Source organism: Bubalus bubalis, chromosome 24, assembly GCF_019923935.1.
Source record: "Bubalus bubalis isolate 160015118507 breed Murrah chromosome 24, NDDB_SH_1, whole genome shotgun sequence".
Classification (NCBI taxonomy): domain Eukaryota; kingdom Metazoa; phylum Chordata; class Mammalia; order Artiodactyla; family Bovidae; genus Bubalus; species Bubalus bubalis.
Window position 1 is genome coordinate 11,703,069 of NC_059180.1, and position 17,542 is coordinate 11,720,610.

General features: G+C 40.8%; 1 protein-coding gene and 1 pseudogene across 9 annotated transcripts in view; both read left to right on the forward strand.

The window, feature by feature from the left end:
- AUTS2 (activator of transcription and developmental regulator AUTS2) overlaps positions 1–17,542 on the forward strand; it is a 1,208,197-nt gene that overhangs the window by 385,084 nt on the left and 805,571 nt on the right. The gene's annotated exons all lie outside the window — the stretch shown is intronic.
- LOC112581761 lies at positions 5,355–17,048 on the forward strand (annotated as a pseudogene).

Genomic DNA, 17,542 nt, shown 5'->3' on the forward strand with positions numbered 1-17,542 from the left:
ATATAGTAAAGAATATAATAAAGAGAAACTAAGTGTGGGAATATTTTCACAGTGAAGATTGGGGGGAAATATAATAAAGAGAAGATAAGTATGGAAAAGCAATGATTAAAATGATTTTTCATCACTTCCAAAACTGTGAAAGGCTGCTTGCTCTCTCGTTTCCATCTTTATTTAAATACTGAGTTTGATGATGAAGTAGTTTTTAGTTGGTACACATAGATTCTATTAATAGAATATGCTCATTAAATGGCTCTATGTAGATAAATAATATTCTTTAGTATGTAAGAAATGAAGATTAAGAATGTGCAGTAGAAGGAAAAGGTGCATAATTCCAGGTATCTACTGGGTTTCCTGTCAATAGAAGCATTTTGTTTTCAACTTGTTGTATATGTTTGCCCAGGGAGAGGGTAAGTGTGTTTACCAGTTTTGTTGTTAGCCTCAGTGGAGAATTTTGAGTATTTTTTAGAAAATATTTAGTTCATTTTCATCTGTGCCAAATGATACCTCATTTCAAACTTGGAAGATAAAAATAGTTACTGTTTTTCAAACCATAAACACTTCTAGGGGTTGGTGAAAGGAGGAAGCAAAGAGGGAGCATGAACATGAGTGATTCTCTGAGTGTCCCTTTGAGAACGCATCTGCCAGCTTTGCTAAAGCTGCCTTCACATTGTTGCTGGCTTCAGGGATGTGCTAAGTGGCTGTTGAAAGGTTGCTGTCTCTAGTGACATAAAGAATGATGTTTGCCTCTTTATAGGGTCTTTATTCCTGCAGAAGACTAGAAGTCTGACTTGTTTAACAATCTTCTCTTTGTGACCCGTATTCTTCCCCGAGCCAATTAGAAAATCTGAAAAGATGAGTTTAGAATTCTCCTAACCCAGCTTTCTTGGTGAGCAGAGGAAACTGTGTTTTTCAGGGCAGTGTGTGACTTAGCCAAGGTGGCCAGTGCTAGTTTTTTCTGGCTTCTGTTGTGCATCATAGCATCATTCAAACAAGATAAAAAACTTCTCAGATCCTTTGTACATAGATCCTGAAAGAACGGATAACATTTAATGTCATATGTCATAATTATAGACTTCCCTGGTGGCTCAGACAGTAAAGTGTCTGTCTACAATGCGGGAGATCCGGGTTTGGGTCATAATTATACATTGTACGTGGAGTTTTTTGTGATGCATGCTGCTCTTTAACTTGTGAACTGTAGGACAGGATTTTTGCCTGTTTTGTATACTGCCATTTCCTGATACCTACAATACTGGCTGGGACATGACAGGCACCCACTAAATACTGAATGAATGAATGATTGAACCAGAAGGCTAAGAATAGATTCATAGCTGCCCATGTCACAGGATTTCAGGGAAATAATGGATTGGCTAGAGGATCTCACCCCTATGTAACTAGCTCGTGGTTTAAAGTGAGCAGTTAGACGCTGGTTTCCTATTTAATTTCCAGTACTCCTAGGAAAAAGTAACGCTAAGCTTGGACATCTTATTGTAGTTTGTTGTTCAGTCGCTCAGTTGTGTCTGACTCTTTGCGACCCTGTGGACTATAGCACTTTAGGCTTCCTTGTCCTTCACTGTCTCCAGGAGTTTGCTCAAACTCAGTTTCATTGAGTTGGTGATGTTATCGAACCATTTCATCCTCTGTGGTCCCCTTCTCCTCCCACCTTCAATCTTTCCCAGCATCAGGGTTTTTTCTAATGAGTCAGCTCCTTGAATCAAGTGGCCAAAGTATTGGAGTTTCAGCTTCATGCTCATCTTAGTGATTTGCTAACTTAATGTGAATGAGCAGATCCCCTGGAGAAGGGAAAGGCTTCCTACTCCAGTACACTGACCTGGAGAGTTCCATGGACTGTATAGTCCATGGGGTTGCAAAGAGCTGGACACAACTGAGTGACTTCACTTCACTTTCCCTAGGAACACTTTTTAATGAAAGAAGGGGTAGAACATGAATAAACACAGGAGAGTAAAGATGGAAGAAGTGCTGAAAAATAAGAAAAGATGAAATGTAAAGACAGACTTTGGAGTGCATCATGATTTTGAACAGGGCAACTTTACTGCTGTGTGGGTTGAGAAATGCTTTGGAATAAATTGCATGGTAATATGTCTGTCAAACTCATTCACGGTTCTGTGACCCCAGGAATTGGTAACATATAATCATCTGCAACTCAAGATGGGCAGGACTTGAATTTGGTCGATCTCTGGGTATCCTCAGGACTGTGAGTGGGCCCTCCTGGAGCATTTTAGTGGAGTAAGCTTTTGCTCTCTGGAGAGTGTGTTGACCTAATAACTCAAAATGCTATCACTTTATGTGCAGTGTGCTGTATGTATGTCAATTATGTGTATCAGTGTTGCCTCAGTAAACCTGATTGAAAATAAAAATATGCACTAAGCGTCTGAGGAAATGTTGAGGATCAGATTCATTTATTATGTGCAGAATTCTAGTTTAGGTAGAAAGTTGTTGAAACCATGGATCCAAAATGATAAATTCAGCTCCTCAGAATAGCTACTAGAGAACAGACAGCCTCTAGCCTTGTATCTGACACATAGTAGTTATTTAATAAATATTTGTGGAGTGTGGGGCGAGTGGGGAGAAGACAGAGGAGGGTTTTTTGTGTGTGACTGGTTGGTCATTTAAGTTGTGAATACAACCAAGACTCACGGTTCCATGGATTGTTTCTATTTTGAGGCTTGAGATGTTCTCCTGACAGTTGTTACTGCCTTCTAGATGTGTGTACCCAGTCACTATTTAGACAGTGGGAAAATGAGTAAATCTGTGTTCAGAAGAAAAGTAATTTAAAAAAGAGGAATAGAAGACTGCAGTAAACAATTTGTACATGCCACTTTACCTCCTTGTGTGTCAATTTCCTCATCTGTGAAGTAGTAACAAATTTACTTCATAGGGTTGGTTGGTGAGGTTTAAAAGAGATAACCTCTGAAAGGGTATTTGCATATGGTGGTGCCTGGCACATTGGCTCCATAGGAGTGTTAGCTCTTCCTGCTGGGGACCATGTTTATAGAGATATAAGGCTGAGAGAGTAGAGCTGAGCTTAAGTCAGTAGAAGAAGGACTGGGCGGTGGGAAGAGGACATATGGAATCTTGTGAAGTGACAAGAAATCTTGTGTTTAATTAACGTGAAAGTCATTAATTGATGGGAATGATGGGAAACTGGCGCAGAGAGCTGGAGGGGCAGCGTCTTGTGCGCACAGGTCTGTCCTGACCTTCCTGGAGGGATCAGTACAGGGACCTCTTCGTTCCTTCATTTCCCATCACTGAACAGTAGAGCTTAATTTTATTTGTGCTTTTAGTGAAGTGATTTGAGGTCCAGGGAGACCTGCTGAGGTGATAGTGTAGGAAAGCACTTCAGAAAGGTCAGATGGAAGACAGATGTGGGCCGCAGCAATGTGAATTAAACATTTTGTTTTTCCTGTGGGCCTTTCTCTGAATGAGGAATGATCCCCAGGATTGCTCCATCCATCCCAATGTTCTTTCAGAATCCTGACAGGAGTGGCTCACTAACCACTGATGGAAACAGATGAGTAGCTGGTTGTCACTGTATCTCAAATGGTCTCCCCCGTAGGTAGCCCTTGGATGAGAACTTCCTTAAAACATTTCAGGAAATAGACCATTGTTAACACATTTGGAAAACAAGTATGTGTTGTTCACTCAGTAAACTTCAGATGTGTTTATGGGAGCTTAGATCAATTGAAATGTAATAGGAAATTAAACGCTATGTCATATGATGATCTAAAGCATTAGGAGGTTGAAAGTTATTCTAGAACTTAAGGCGACTGTGGTGTGTCATTGGAGGTGCGCCTTTGGTATTTTTTTTAAGGTGCCGTTTTCAGAGTGTATGGGGGGCCTGTGCGTGTTTGGAGCAGGAGGAATGTGGGGATTCTCTGTGCCTCCTCCCAGTTTGATTGTAAACCTGAATATGCTCTGAAAATCTTATTTAAAAAACATTATTGTAGAGCTGAGAAAGACCTTGGAACTCATCCAATCACAACTCTTTACTTTAAAAGCATTAGGAACTGGGGATGAAATATAAGCAGTTTCTTTTTCCCCAAATTACATTGTGAAATACAGAGTTTATCTTGATATCTGAATATTTTCTCCCCTAAAACACATTTTTCTTTGTTTTAAAGTAGCTTGTTGGGTATCTAAGCAAAGAACATAGCTCTTCTGTGATATACCTATAATGTTGTTTTTATATATTATATTTACATATACAAGGCCTCCCCTCAAAAATGGGAAAAACTCAATTAGATCAAGATATCAGATACGGAAATCCTTTTATTCCAGAGCCTGAAAATCTCATATTTGTCCACTGGTCATATCCTCTTCCTGGCATTTTTGGTGATGCTCCTGTCTATCATATCACTCAATGACTGTATTCATGTGGGAAAGGAGCACAGGAACTCAAGGAGCAAGTGATGATTGGTGGTTCCCTCCACCTCTCAGCTCATTCACAGATCTGCTGATGGGACCATAAGAGACATCACCACCACCAGCAGTATCACTTACTTTGTGCTTTAAAGATTGCAACATACATTCACAAGTTATGTAACTTTGTTATCACAGCTGTCATTTACAGCAGATAGTATGTACTCATTTTGCAATATACAAGTATATCAAATCACCCCATATACCCGAAATTTATATAATGTCATATGACATTTACATCTTACTAAAGTTGGGAAAAATAATATTATTAGCCTAACATTACAGATGTGAGAAGCAGAATTCAAAGAAGCCAGTGAAGGGTGAGGTTAAGCTCAGATCTTCTGAGTCTAAAATCTGTGCATAATATTATACAATGTAATATAAATCCTAGTTGTGGAAGCTTCACAGACTGCATGACTATATAAGAATAAAAAGAGCAGGTGATATATAATGAACGAGTAGGTCACATATGAGAGCACCTGATCTGTTGCATAGTTATGGTTGAGCTGGAGTTGAGGGATTATCAGCCTGTGTGCCTCTGAATATATTTGAAACAGTCACCCAGGAAGGCTTTTTGGAGATGATACCTGGAGGAAGTTTGGGATGATTGAAAAGAAGTGTAGTTACACCAGAGCTGCAGAACAGGATTAAAAAGGCAGTACTACCTTTAACATAAATTGTTGAAACAACTCTGCACCTTAGCCCCAATTCAAACTTTTATGGATTTAAGAATCACAGAGCTAAGGGGTTGCTGCTGCTGCTAAGTCGCTTCAGTCGTCCGACTCTGTGCGACCCCATAGACGGCAGCCCACCAGGCTCCCCCGTCCCTGGGATTCTCCAGGCAAGAACACTGGAGTGGGTTGCCATTTCCTTCTCCAATGCATGAAAGTGAAAAGTGAAAGTGAAGTCACTCAGTCGTGTCCGACTCTGTGCGACCCCATAGACAGCAGCCCACCAGGCTCCCCCGTCCCTGGGATTCTCCAGGCAAGAGTACTGGAGTGGGGTGCCATTGCCTTCTCCGGAGCTAAGGGGTAAACTGAGCTAAAAGCATCTGAATTTCAGGAGCTCAGTTTTTTTGGAAACCTGCCTCTGTCCTTCAGCAGGGCTTCCTTTGTGTTGGCTTCTGTGGGGTAGAAGCAGAGACGACTCACTCATGTTCTGCCAGCTCAGCAGCCCTGGGAGAGTGACCCTCATTCTTGTCCTTTCCAACAAGAATCATGCTGCTACTCCTCTGTGGTCTGAAATTGGTCAAATGGCCATTCTTAAACCAGTTACTTGTGACTGGATCTATGTGATGACCACACCCTGTGGTGGTGTGACTCTCATGACACTCTCAGCCTTCCCCACACTGCTGGGAGCCTGAGGTAGGTGGCGTTAATTCTTCAAAGGAAACTTGAGCTGTGGTTACCAAAGAATGAAGAAAAGGTGCTGAGGCATCAAAAACAATAATAAGGTTTAAAAATATATTTTAGAGGCTTCCCTAGCAGTCCAGTGGTTAAAACTCCATACTTCCAATGTAAAGGGTGTGGGTTCGATCCCTGGTTGGGGAACTTAAGATCCCACATGCCATGAGGAGATATATATATATATATATAAGAATTCTGATTTTATTTTCCTTTTCTAAAAGTGGGGGAAGGAAGGTGATCTCTTTTAAGGCCTAATTCAGAATAAAGTAGTATGAAATGCTCCCTGGTAGAATAAAAGTCTTATAAAACTTGAAACAGTAACCTTGAGAAAAATCAGAGCCTTAAAGGAGACAAGGGCTTAGGCAGTGTTACAGACAGAAATCATAATGCTACCTGCTTCAGGCCCCAGGAAAACCTAGCTTGTGGTAATCATACCGTGATCCTGTATTGAGCTTCAAGAATACATTGGAGGAAGAATTGAGAGATTTATTAATCAGGCTTCCACTGGTATTTCTTTGTACCATTCACAATTTAAAATTGAGAAGTCAGGAATTGAAAGAATCTGGGGCTCCACTAGAATATTGACTGAACACCAAGCCCTTTACTTTATTCTGACTCTCAGTCAAGGTTTAATACATAACAATGGTTTGTCTAAATAACATTGCTGCAGTTCTCAGTAATTGTTAACAATAATAATGCATAAACAATTTTCTGTTGAGAGTCAAATACTTTTTTATGCAGATAATTGCTATTTCCTTTATCCTAAAATACATGTTAGATCCTTGCCAGTGGAAATTGAGACATTGGAACTGAAATTAGCAGTAAAGCTTTAAGTCCAATAAAGGTATTTAGTCTCAGGAAATATTTAAGGTATCTACAAACATTGTTTTATTTTTTTCAACAGCTCAGTTTATTCAGTTAGTCTTCTAAGCCAACAAGTAAACCTTCAGCCTTAACAATCACAGCTTCATTATTATTACTTCTCAGATTTGTGCTTGGTCCTTTAAATCTGTCTAAATTGTTCTACAATAATTTCTTGTCCACAACTTGTGTGGCCTCAGGTTTTAAAACAAACTGAGATTGTTACTGCCAATTCCTGACTGCTGTACTATTTGTAGTAATTGAATGCTAGTGGTTGGAGGTTTAGGAAAGATTTGAGAATAACTGGTTCCAAAAATATCCCTATGTGTGTTTGTGTGTGTTCTCTTGCCTGTGTGAATATGTTGGAGTAGGAAGATGATATGTTTTGATTAGGTGTTTGACTTTATTCGAAGTGTACTTTGGAAAACTTAAAACATTTCAGTGGGATTATAGTCTGTAATAACTGTGTTCTGATAAAACCATGGAGGGTTAACCATTCAGGTGACAGATTATCTCCCATTCAGTGAATGCTGATTTGCGGACAGATATTTCTCCCTGTTTTGAAGTAGTTCCCCAGGCACCCTCTCTTGAATCTCTTCCACCAGGCAGACAGATGAGAATGAAAAATAAATTCCACATGTGATTTAGTTTAGGGTTTTGTGCATGTGTGTGTGTGTGTGTGTGTGTGTGTGTGTGTGTGTGTCTTTTCTGCTTGTGCGAGCTGTTTAAGCTCAGTGCAAATTCATTAAAAAAGACTCATTGTCTAGTTGTCCCGATAGCATCAACTGGCCCTTTTTCTCTCCTGGTGCAGAGGGACATCCATTACCTTGTAGGGCCCGACTGCTAGGATTGTTCCCAGAGTTCAGGACTGTTGAACCACAATGGGCCCTACCAGGCTTTGTGGCCTTAATAAGCCCCCTGTTATTGGCTTTTCAAATATTGGTCTACCTATCAAGCCTGGCCATGTGTCAGGAGAGGGGAGGCTTTCTTTAGAGCCACCACTGATGGATCACATGCTTTTTCTCAAGAGAGCAAACAAGCACTTTTTTGTTTAGGCTCAGTAATACTTGGCAAAGAAATACAGCTGTAATTATATATCCTAGTTCTTGTTCTTTTCTCCCCATCTGAGTTTTACTCCCCTCACCCTCAACTTTACATAAAAGCAGCTAGCATTGGATCTGAAGTAAATGTCATGAATGAATAATAATTTCTTTCATTTACACAGTAATTAAACCTGTTGAATGCTGACTTAGTGCTTTACTGCACTCTAATTTAACTGGAAGACTTGGCCTTTGTGAATTCACAGAAAAGGGAAAAAATAGAAATTAAATACCTACTGAGACTATTATGGAGGACATTTTTCAGAAGGGTTCTTTCTCCTCCTGTTTCTCTTCATCTCGTGTTTGCCCTCTGCTTCCCGGGATACTTAATACTTAGGAGTTGTTCTGCGAATCATTCTTCAGTTTTCATGCCCAGCGGTGCCCACAGCCAGGCACCTCTGGGTCAAGGCGATTGGCTGCCACTGCAAACAGAAGGCCGAGGGCCTGGTCTGCTGCCTCGGCAGAATTGTTGCTGCTGGTCTTCTGGAGCATTTGAGTTCTTTCTGGCTAGTTTCTACATTCCTTTCCTTCTTAACGCATAGAATTCCAGTTGGTGAGTCCTTCCATCGATCTTCATGATCATGCTTGACATGATCTGTGACAGCCAAAATATGCCTGAAAGCTGATAGATACATCCAACCCAGCAGTATTTTGGGAATCTGTACCACTCTACTGGAAATGGCAACCCACTGCAGTATTCTTGCCTGGAAAATCCCATGGACAGAGGACCCTGATAGGCTACAGTCCGTGGGGTCAAAAAGAGTCAGACACGACTGAGCGACTTCACTTGCACTTTCACCACTCTACTGAAAATTTCTGCCAGTGTACAGTCTGAGTCACTCAACTTGTCTTTCCCAGAGTGTCTCTCAGGTGGGTCTACCTTGTTGTGGAGGAAGGTATTTTACAACACCAGTCAGTTTTCATCATCTTTCACCCTGAGGACTGACTGGCCATTTTAATAAAGACTTCATTCCCAGAGCTCCTTCCTCAGGAGTTTATAAGTTCCCTCAGCGATAGTCTCTGACCCTGAGAGGGCCCTGCTGTTTACCTGTTGAGCAGAGATTGTTGGACGTGCTGTGTCTCCAGAGGCAGTGCAGGCAGGAACTCGGGCCGCGCCTTCCCAAAGCTGCAGCAGACACTGTAGAGAGGACTGCCAGCGCTGAGGGCTGTGCCGCAGGGGCCTGTTCTCTGTGCTTCTCCTCACAGGAGCTGGCCTTCGGGGCCAAGTGGCCGAGCCTCTGACTCGGAGAGAAAAGTCCTGCTGTGTTTCATGCAGGTTGTGTGCTGTGTGTGTTGTGGATGGTGAGGGCTCCCTTGCAGTGCTGTCTGGGAGCACTGACTGAGTTTATGGGTGTCAGATACCTGGCACACAGCCAGTCGGTAAACGCTAGTCCTTACCCGCGTCTGGAGACAAAGAGAACACAAGTGTTTAACTGTTTTTTTTTTTTTTTTTGTAAGACAAGTACCCTTCCTCACATACACCCCTCGTCACTACTCAGGGCCAATGTTTATGTGACTTAATTTTCTTTTCTGTCCCTTCTTCCTCCTGCCCACTCTTCTTCCTTCCCTCCTTCTCAAAAGTTACACCAGACTTATTCAGATCGCATTTTTCCTTAACGGAACGTCCTAAAAACTTAAAAAAACTTGTATTCTAGTATATATTTTTAACATACTTTTCAACTGTATTTGTTAAAATGCAGTTGGAAGCATAGATGTTGTATAGATAAAATAAATAGTATATGATTGTGGATTTGTTTCAAACACATGAATCTAGGCAAATCCCTGCCTAGATTAATCCATATTTTTTCTCTCTCTCCCTCTCTCTCTCTCTGTGTATATATATATGTGTGTGTGTGCACACATATATATACGTAGTTATAAACATAGTTTATACATAGTTATAAACATACAGTTGTTTTCTGTTTTGCCACTGAGTGCTTACTTTGTGCTAGTTCCTATGATAAATGCTTTTAATGCTTTCTTATGTTTATTAGATGAGTTTCTTATACTGCTTGATTGTAAGAATTTTTGTAAGGTACCTGTGAAAAACTACATATTTCCTAACCTACCCCTGACTACTGAATCTGGGTATTAGAATCTAAATCTTGAGTTTCCAGTCTGGCTCCATGTGGAAATAACCTGAAACTGGAACTTTTAAACAAACTCTATCCCAGTCCATTTAAATTAGCGTGTTTACAAGGTAGGCCTGTGACCTTTAAACTCCTCTGATGACTCTAGGGGCTCCTCTGGTGACTCTTATACCTCAGTCGTAAGTGTACGGATAGGGTAGAGCTTTAACGATATAGGTGGTGCTTATTATCTGAAAGTAGAAAATGAACTTTAGCTCATTTAATCCTTACAATAACCCACGAGGCACAGCTGGCATTATCCCTATTTTCAGATGAGAAATCAGAGGTTTGGAGAGACATGATATCAAGAATGGGTCACATGTTCTTTTAAATCTTACAGTCTAACAGTATACTTAGTATTGCCATGTGCTTGAAGATGCACATATCTTTTTATTTGATGATCACAAACTACGTATGAAATGTTGGTTTAAACATGGAATTAAATTGACCAACTCAGTATGCCTCAGAACCAAGTACTTGTTTGCTAAGTTCTTTTGTATATAGACACCTGCAAATAGACATCGGAAGTCCATTTTGTAAAGTCAGTGGCAAAGAGAATGAGCTTGACATTTGGGATTTGTTACTGACCCACAGACTTGGATGGACTTTGAGTGACTTAGAGGTCAGATACAATTTAATATTCTGCCATTTCTAGAGATTTTTCTGTGAAACACTTTGGTTTGTATTTCATGATCCCTGCCTTCTCAGCCGTGAATTTCTTTTTGAATGCGTCCCACTCCACCACTTGTTTTCAAGTGGCTTTGTTGCAGGTGCTGTGAATGCAGAGGAGTGACTTGGTTATTCTTTCTCTGTAGAAATGATGTCAATGTGGAGCCAATTTACCTCCAGCTATAAATATGACCACATTCACATTTTAAAAAACACATCCTGTAATTCTAAGAGCTCTCTGAGGTGGGAGGAGGGAAACCTATGTCTAGCCTTCTAAATGGATGTTGCCCTTCAGTTAGAGCCCAGGACTTCTCCATAGTTTTCATGTATTTGAGCAGGTTCCTTAAAAGTGCTTGGTTCTGTGGCTTTGAAACTATTAATTTGACTCTTATAATGGTTTAAATAACCATGCTTGTGCCTCCATATGTGTATTCATTTTTTTAGTGAATATTTCTTGAACCATGTGTCAGGTGCAGTTCTAAATAGTGGGGTGATGATATCCAAACTAAGCAGGAAAAAATCTCCTGTCACTGAGCTTAGATTCTAATGGATAATGCAAGAAAAAAAAGCTAAGTACATAAATCTTTAAGTGTTTTGGAAGGTAAAAATTCTAGATAGAAAGCATGTAAAGAGGAAAACCTGTCTATCTAGTTGGAGAATAGTGAATTTTTTAATAATGCAGTCAGGTTGGACCTTATTGAGGGAACTTTTAGCCAAGATTTGCTGGAGGTAAGGGAGTAGTAAGCCATGCAGATATCTGAGAGAGGTCACTTCAGACAGAAAACACCTCCACTGTCACCTCTCCTCAGTGTGTGAGGCTTAGCAAGGAGACCTGGGTTCTGTAAGATGCATCTTACATGAAATTTTGCCATTAGCAACTACATGGATGAACTTGCAGGGTGTTATGCTAAGTGAGATACGTCAGAGAGAGAAAGACAAATACTGTTTGATAGCACCTATTTGTATTTGTTATATATAAAATCGTACACAAGCAAATGCAAAACTCATGCCCAAATTGTTCTACTGTATCAGTTGCATTGCAACACAGTTTTTTTTTTTTTAAGAATTAGCTTAATAATCAGAGCTCTCTGTACATAGAGATATGATCAGTCTAATATAATGACAGAATTGCAAACAATAAAATGAGTATAATTTGCAAAGGAGAGAAATGGCAGGAGTTAGAAGAGGTAAACAGTGGTGGGATCAAAATGATTTTTGTATCATGTGTCACTCACTAGGCCCTCAGATTGTGCTGTAATCATACTGTTCTCTATTCTGGCTTTTAAATTTAAAGAGCTAAGTCAAGTTATTACAGATAAAAATGTCAGTCGTGTCCAGTTGTACAAATTATTAGCCACAAAATTCAAAGAACACCAGTGGAAAGTCTAATCCTAATGCACAGTAGAAAATACCTTTCTGGGCTCTCATCTCGGAGATGAGGCGTTTGCCTTCTTCACCCAAAGGATGGTGTGGGAATTGTTTGGAATGAAGAAGCAGGGCAGAGATGTAATTCAGCTTTGTGTTCTCCCATCATATTCTTATTCCAGTGGAGTGATGTATCTTTTCTATCTTTAGCTCAAATTATCAAACACAAATTGGAGCAAGGATAATAAAACCAGATGACTAGGAGAGTCCCATCTGCCCCTTCACCAACCTTTCTCTCTTCAGTGTCGTTTCTGCCCATATTAGCAGATGGCACCAGTTCTTGGCCAGTGTCTCTAGTTATCTAAGGGATTGTTCTTTTGCCCGCCTCCTTTAATACAACAGTAGAAAAATTGGTCATGACTCACTCTATGCCCATTGGCCAAGGCTCTGATTCCTGAGAACTAGACAGAAGCTTGGAATTCAACCAAACCTTCTGTAATGCATTACGATGATCTGCCTGACAGCAGAAAGCTGGGTTGATTTAAACTTGAGCTTTTATATACTGGAAGGTTTGTTCAGTGCTGGCTAGAAAAAGCTAATAGTAACAAATCTCAAAAACCTTGAAAAGGAAAAAGAAGAGGCTTTCTTGAGTTTTGTTCTGAGAATGCTGGTTACTTCTAATGGTGAGTGGCGTAGCGCTATATGATGCAAATTGCAGGACTCTTTAGTTCCAGTTCTGCATTTGACCTCTCTGTAAAGGAAAGTGAGCTTCTGACTAAACATGGGAGAGTGAGATTTGACAGATGACATGGAAGATGAAAGGTAAAAGACTAGGTTGTGAGGGAGCATCTGTTTACTGTAGAGCGTTGAGTCCGGGCCCTTGAGGCCAATGGATTCTAGACTCACCATCATCTTTGAAGCAGTGTGTTTTGACTTTAGTAAAAACAGTGTAAGTAAATTCTGTAACCTTTTCTTTGGGTCCTGGACAGTATTTCAGAATAAGTGACAGTTGACTAAGCACTGAGAAAAAAGTACAGTCCTTACAGAAAGCCAGATACACCCTTCAGTTCTTTCTTTAGCAAGACTGTTGTGGGCTGCCGTCTATGGAGTTGCACAGAGTCCGACATGACTGAAGCGACTTAGCAGCAGCAGCTAATCTTTAAATTGAAAAGATCCAAATAGCTGTGAAAATTCATTGGATTTAAAAGCTGCTTTGGCAAGGGGAAAGCAAAACTGTACTTAAAGAGGGATTTTCAGAGAGTAGTTTTAAAGACATTTAACTTGTCTAATGTCAAGTTAAAACAATTTAAGTAGTTACAAGAACAAGTCCTTGTAGGGTGTATGAAAAAATTGGTAGTCACATGCAAGTTTGAGGAAACTTAACAGAAAGCAACTTTCAAGGTGTAAGGTATGAAGTTTGCATATATTATCATGTGATAGGTTTAAAAATGTAGTCCCATATGTATGTTTTGCTTACCATGTGTGTGTCATATACCGTAAGCCATCAGAGATTCAGAATTTATAAATTGCGTGCTTCCTGTTTAGTAAAAAATAATTAGTTAAGGAGGAACTGGAAGAAGTTTGAAGGTTAACGGGATAAGAAATTGATCAGCAAGGCAGATAAGAAAGGGCTTCGGAATTTCTCATGCTTCATTGGTAGAAATAGCAAAGATGAACTAGGATGAGAATCATGAGTCTGAGGTTTTGGCAGGCTTAGAAGCACAGCTTTTAAAATTGATTTTTGGAAACTACTCTTTATTACCCACTTACAACATCTTATTCAGATTTGTGGCACAGGTTCCTTCTAGTTGTAAAATTCACCTGGTACTTAGAGATTATCATTCTAATTCATTACTTTTATCCTGGAAAACTGGGACTTGATGGTCTGGTTACCTTGTAACGTGTTTGGATTTAATTTAGTTCACTAAGATTTTTATATTGATAGCAGCCTTCCCCGGGGTCTGTAATACCCTGGAGGTGAAGAACATACTTGATCTCAGCATTTCTTTAGGGCCTGGCCCTTTCCCTCGCACATAGTAGGCACCTAATAAATATTTATGAAAAAGTATTGAGATAAGTATTAAGATCGAAATCCTCATCATACACAGTAGAAAATCAAGTCTCTGGTTGTTTGTGTGGTCTAGCATATCAGAGCAGAAAGGAGCCTTAGAAGGGAACACATACAACTCCTCTATTTCACACATGGGGAGAGGAGAATTCCTGAAATTTAACAGGGAAGCTGCTGTCTGAATGTTGCAACTGGCATGTTGTCTCAGGATTTATTGCTGATTCTCTTGGGACTCAGAATGATTTGGAGGAAGTTGAATGTAGAAGGGAAAGTTGAATCAGTATCTTCAGGTCTGTGCTGGTTTTTTCCTACCCTAGCACACCTTCAGCATCCAGAGTGCATTCCTCTTTAGTAGTTCCATCTCTTCTTGAACAGGTGAGTTCAAACCCACAGTTTTGCCTTTATCTTTAAGTACTGTTTAACATTCAGGCACTACACCGTGCAGTGCAGACACCAATTAAAAGAACAATTTTGTAACCAGCCTGTTTAGAGTCTATATGCCTTGGTGGTGGTGGTGGTATGCAGTGGCTGAGTCATGTCAGACTCTTTGCGACCTTGTAGACTGCAGCACACCAGGCTTCCTGGTCCTTCACTATCTCCCAGAGTGTCCTCAGTCTTGCGTCCATTGAGTTGGTGATGCTTTGGTGATGACCTGTTAATGTGATCCTGGCCAGCTGCTGGTTGTTCCTCAGTCTTACATCCATTGAGTGGGTGATGCTTTGGTGATGACCTGTTAATGTGATCCTGGCCAGCTACTGGTTGTTTGACTGCATCAAACATTGAGTTACTTCATGTGATGCTGTTTCATATTTATGTTTGGCATCTTGTTTTGTTCAGTCAACTAATGAAAAAATTATAATCACATGTGAAAATTTTGTTATATGGCTCTTAATTAAAGCATAGCGTTGAAATGAGTATCAAGCGGATTTTTTTTAATTGCAGAGAATTTCATTAAATGTGTAAGTTAAGGTGGTTTCAACTATGAGTGTTAGAAAACCTAACTCAAACTTGCTTAACCAGTAAAGAAACTTACGGGGTCACCTCACCCAAGTCCAGAAGTGGGGAGGGCCTCGGGCAGGTTAATTCAGTGACTTAGTGTGTATCTGTCCTCAGCACCTCATTTCTTTCTGTCTCATCTGTTTGCTTTCACAGTATCAGCGGCATCCCTGAGCATCTGTGCATAGTTATTAGTGGCTGTCGGGGCCTCACACTTTGCTCGTAGCTAATTGCGGAAATGTGGGGGTGTGGGCCAGGGAGATTGAGAGAGATTGAAGGGAAAATGACTTCTTTCCCAGACAGAGGCAAAGATCTCCCCTCTGCCTCTGGACAAATTGGGGGCATGAGCATAAAAAACTGTTCTTTTGGGTTGGCATGTCTGGATTGATTTAGACCTGAGTTCCAGACCAATTGCTGGCAGAGAGGATGAAAGGACTTTGATGGGCTTAACTAGGCCTGGAGCTGGAGTTATGTTCTCAAGGGCAAAGCCCCCACACAGTAGGGGAAGGGTAGAATGAAGGATGGGGAGTCAGCCTCAGTTGGGCTTTGAGTGGCTCTCAAACCAATGATCACAGTTGGCTAAATCTCTTATCCACAGCAGTACTGGTTTCCTCTGTAAAAAGTGTTACTCCAGACTGTCAAGATGAGAAAGGTACAGCCAAATGCATCAGTTATAGATTGCTCGCCTCTAACCATTGCTTGTGTTTTAACTTTGGTAAGTCAAGGAGTACGGAGTGAATGATCTTAAGACACTCCCCTCAAGGGAACTCGGGAATTGGTAGAAAAGCAGAAAAGAAACAACTGCTAAATAAGGTTTCTTGTCAAATGTGCAGTTCAGGGATGCTGACTTGTAGGAATTCAAGTTGGGTTTTTGGAGAGAACACAGCCTCTCTGGTATCCCCCAGCATCACTGGAGTGGCTGCTTTTCTTTCTTGCCCTGGGGTAAGTGAAGCATTTTGATAATAATTTAGTGCAACATGGTTTATAATTTATAAAAGGTCACTTCAGTTTAAAAACTTTCATCCATGCTCTGAGCTACCTAAGATCCAGCGCTGATCCTTAAAGGAGCTTTGGGGAGGGTAAGGAAAGCTTATCCATTCTCTTCCATTCTGCTGCTCATTGTTTGGTCATGTGCTCTTTGTGCCTCTTTGTCTGGCCTCTCAAAATTGAAGAAATAAAGGACTTTCTGAATATAGCAAGGTGAGATAATGCCAGGTCTGTCAAGATCAAGGAAAGTAAGAATAACAGGAAATTTAAAGGTCAGTTCAGCAGATACCTTTACACCTTGGTTATCACAGACAAAGGGAAAGCCGAGAAGCTGAAGCAGTCCTAGTCACTTGGTTGGGCAGTGAAGGAGCTGAAATGAACCAGGCATGCTGATTTGAACTGTATTATGGTTTAACAAAAATTCTTTTTAAAAAGGTGTGTGTGTGTTTGAGGGAAAAGGAGAGTGCTGGGTATTAACAAGGGTGGTGGTGATATTGTTTAGTCACTAAGTCATGTCCAACTCTTTGTGTCCTCATGGACTATAGCCCATCAGGCTTCTCTGTCCATGGGATTTCCCAGGCAAGAATACTGGAGTAGGTTGCCATTTCCTTCTCCAGGGGAACTTCCCAACCAGGGACCGAACTTGCGTCTCCTGCTTTGCAGATGGATTCTGAGGCATCTGGGTGTAGTTGACTATAATTGGAGGCAAGATGATATAACTGTCTAGAGGAACAAGTCTATGTTGGATGCATGACCCAGCAGATTAGCACACTGTCTTAAAGGGCAAATAGAACTTTGACAGGTCAAAATGAGGGTGTTTCAAAAACAGACAGTAGTTTGTATAAAGCCTGTAGAGTCCTAAAATATGTAGTGTGTACATGCAGCGGCAATTTGGAAGATAGACGCTGACTCCTCGGAAGGAAAGTTATGACCAACCTAGACAACATATTAAAAAGCAGAGATGTTACTTTGCCAACAAAGGTCCGTCTAGTCAAGGCTGTGGTTTTTCCAGTAGTCATGTATGGATGTGAGAGTTGAACTGTAAAGAAAGCTGAGCACTGAAGAATTGATGATTTTGAACTGTGGGCTTAGAGACGACTCTTGAGAGTCCCTTGGACTGCAAGGAGATCCAACCAGTCCATCCTAAAGGAGATCAGTCCTGGGTGTTCATTGGAAGGACTGATGTTGAAGCTGAAACTCCAATATTTTGGCCACCTGATGCAAAGAGCTGACTCATTTGAAAAGACCATGATGCTGGGAAAGATTGAGGGCAGGAGGAGAAGGGGATGACAGAGGATGAGATGGTTGGATGGTATCACCGACTCAATGGACATGAGTTTGGGTAAACTCCGGGAGTCGGTGATGGTCAGGGAGGCCTGGTGTGCTGCAGTCCATGGGGTTGCAAAGAGTCGGACACGACTGAGCGACTGAACTGAACTGAAGGGACACGGGAAGATAAAGGATCCAGGTGTGTCTGTTGGGATCACAGCATGTCAAACCCAGAATAAAATATATACACGTTGT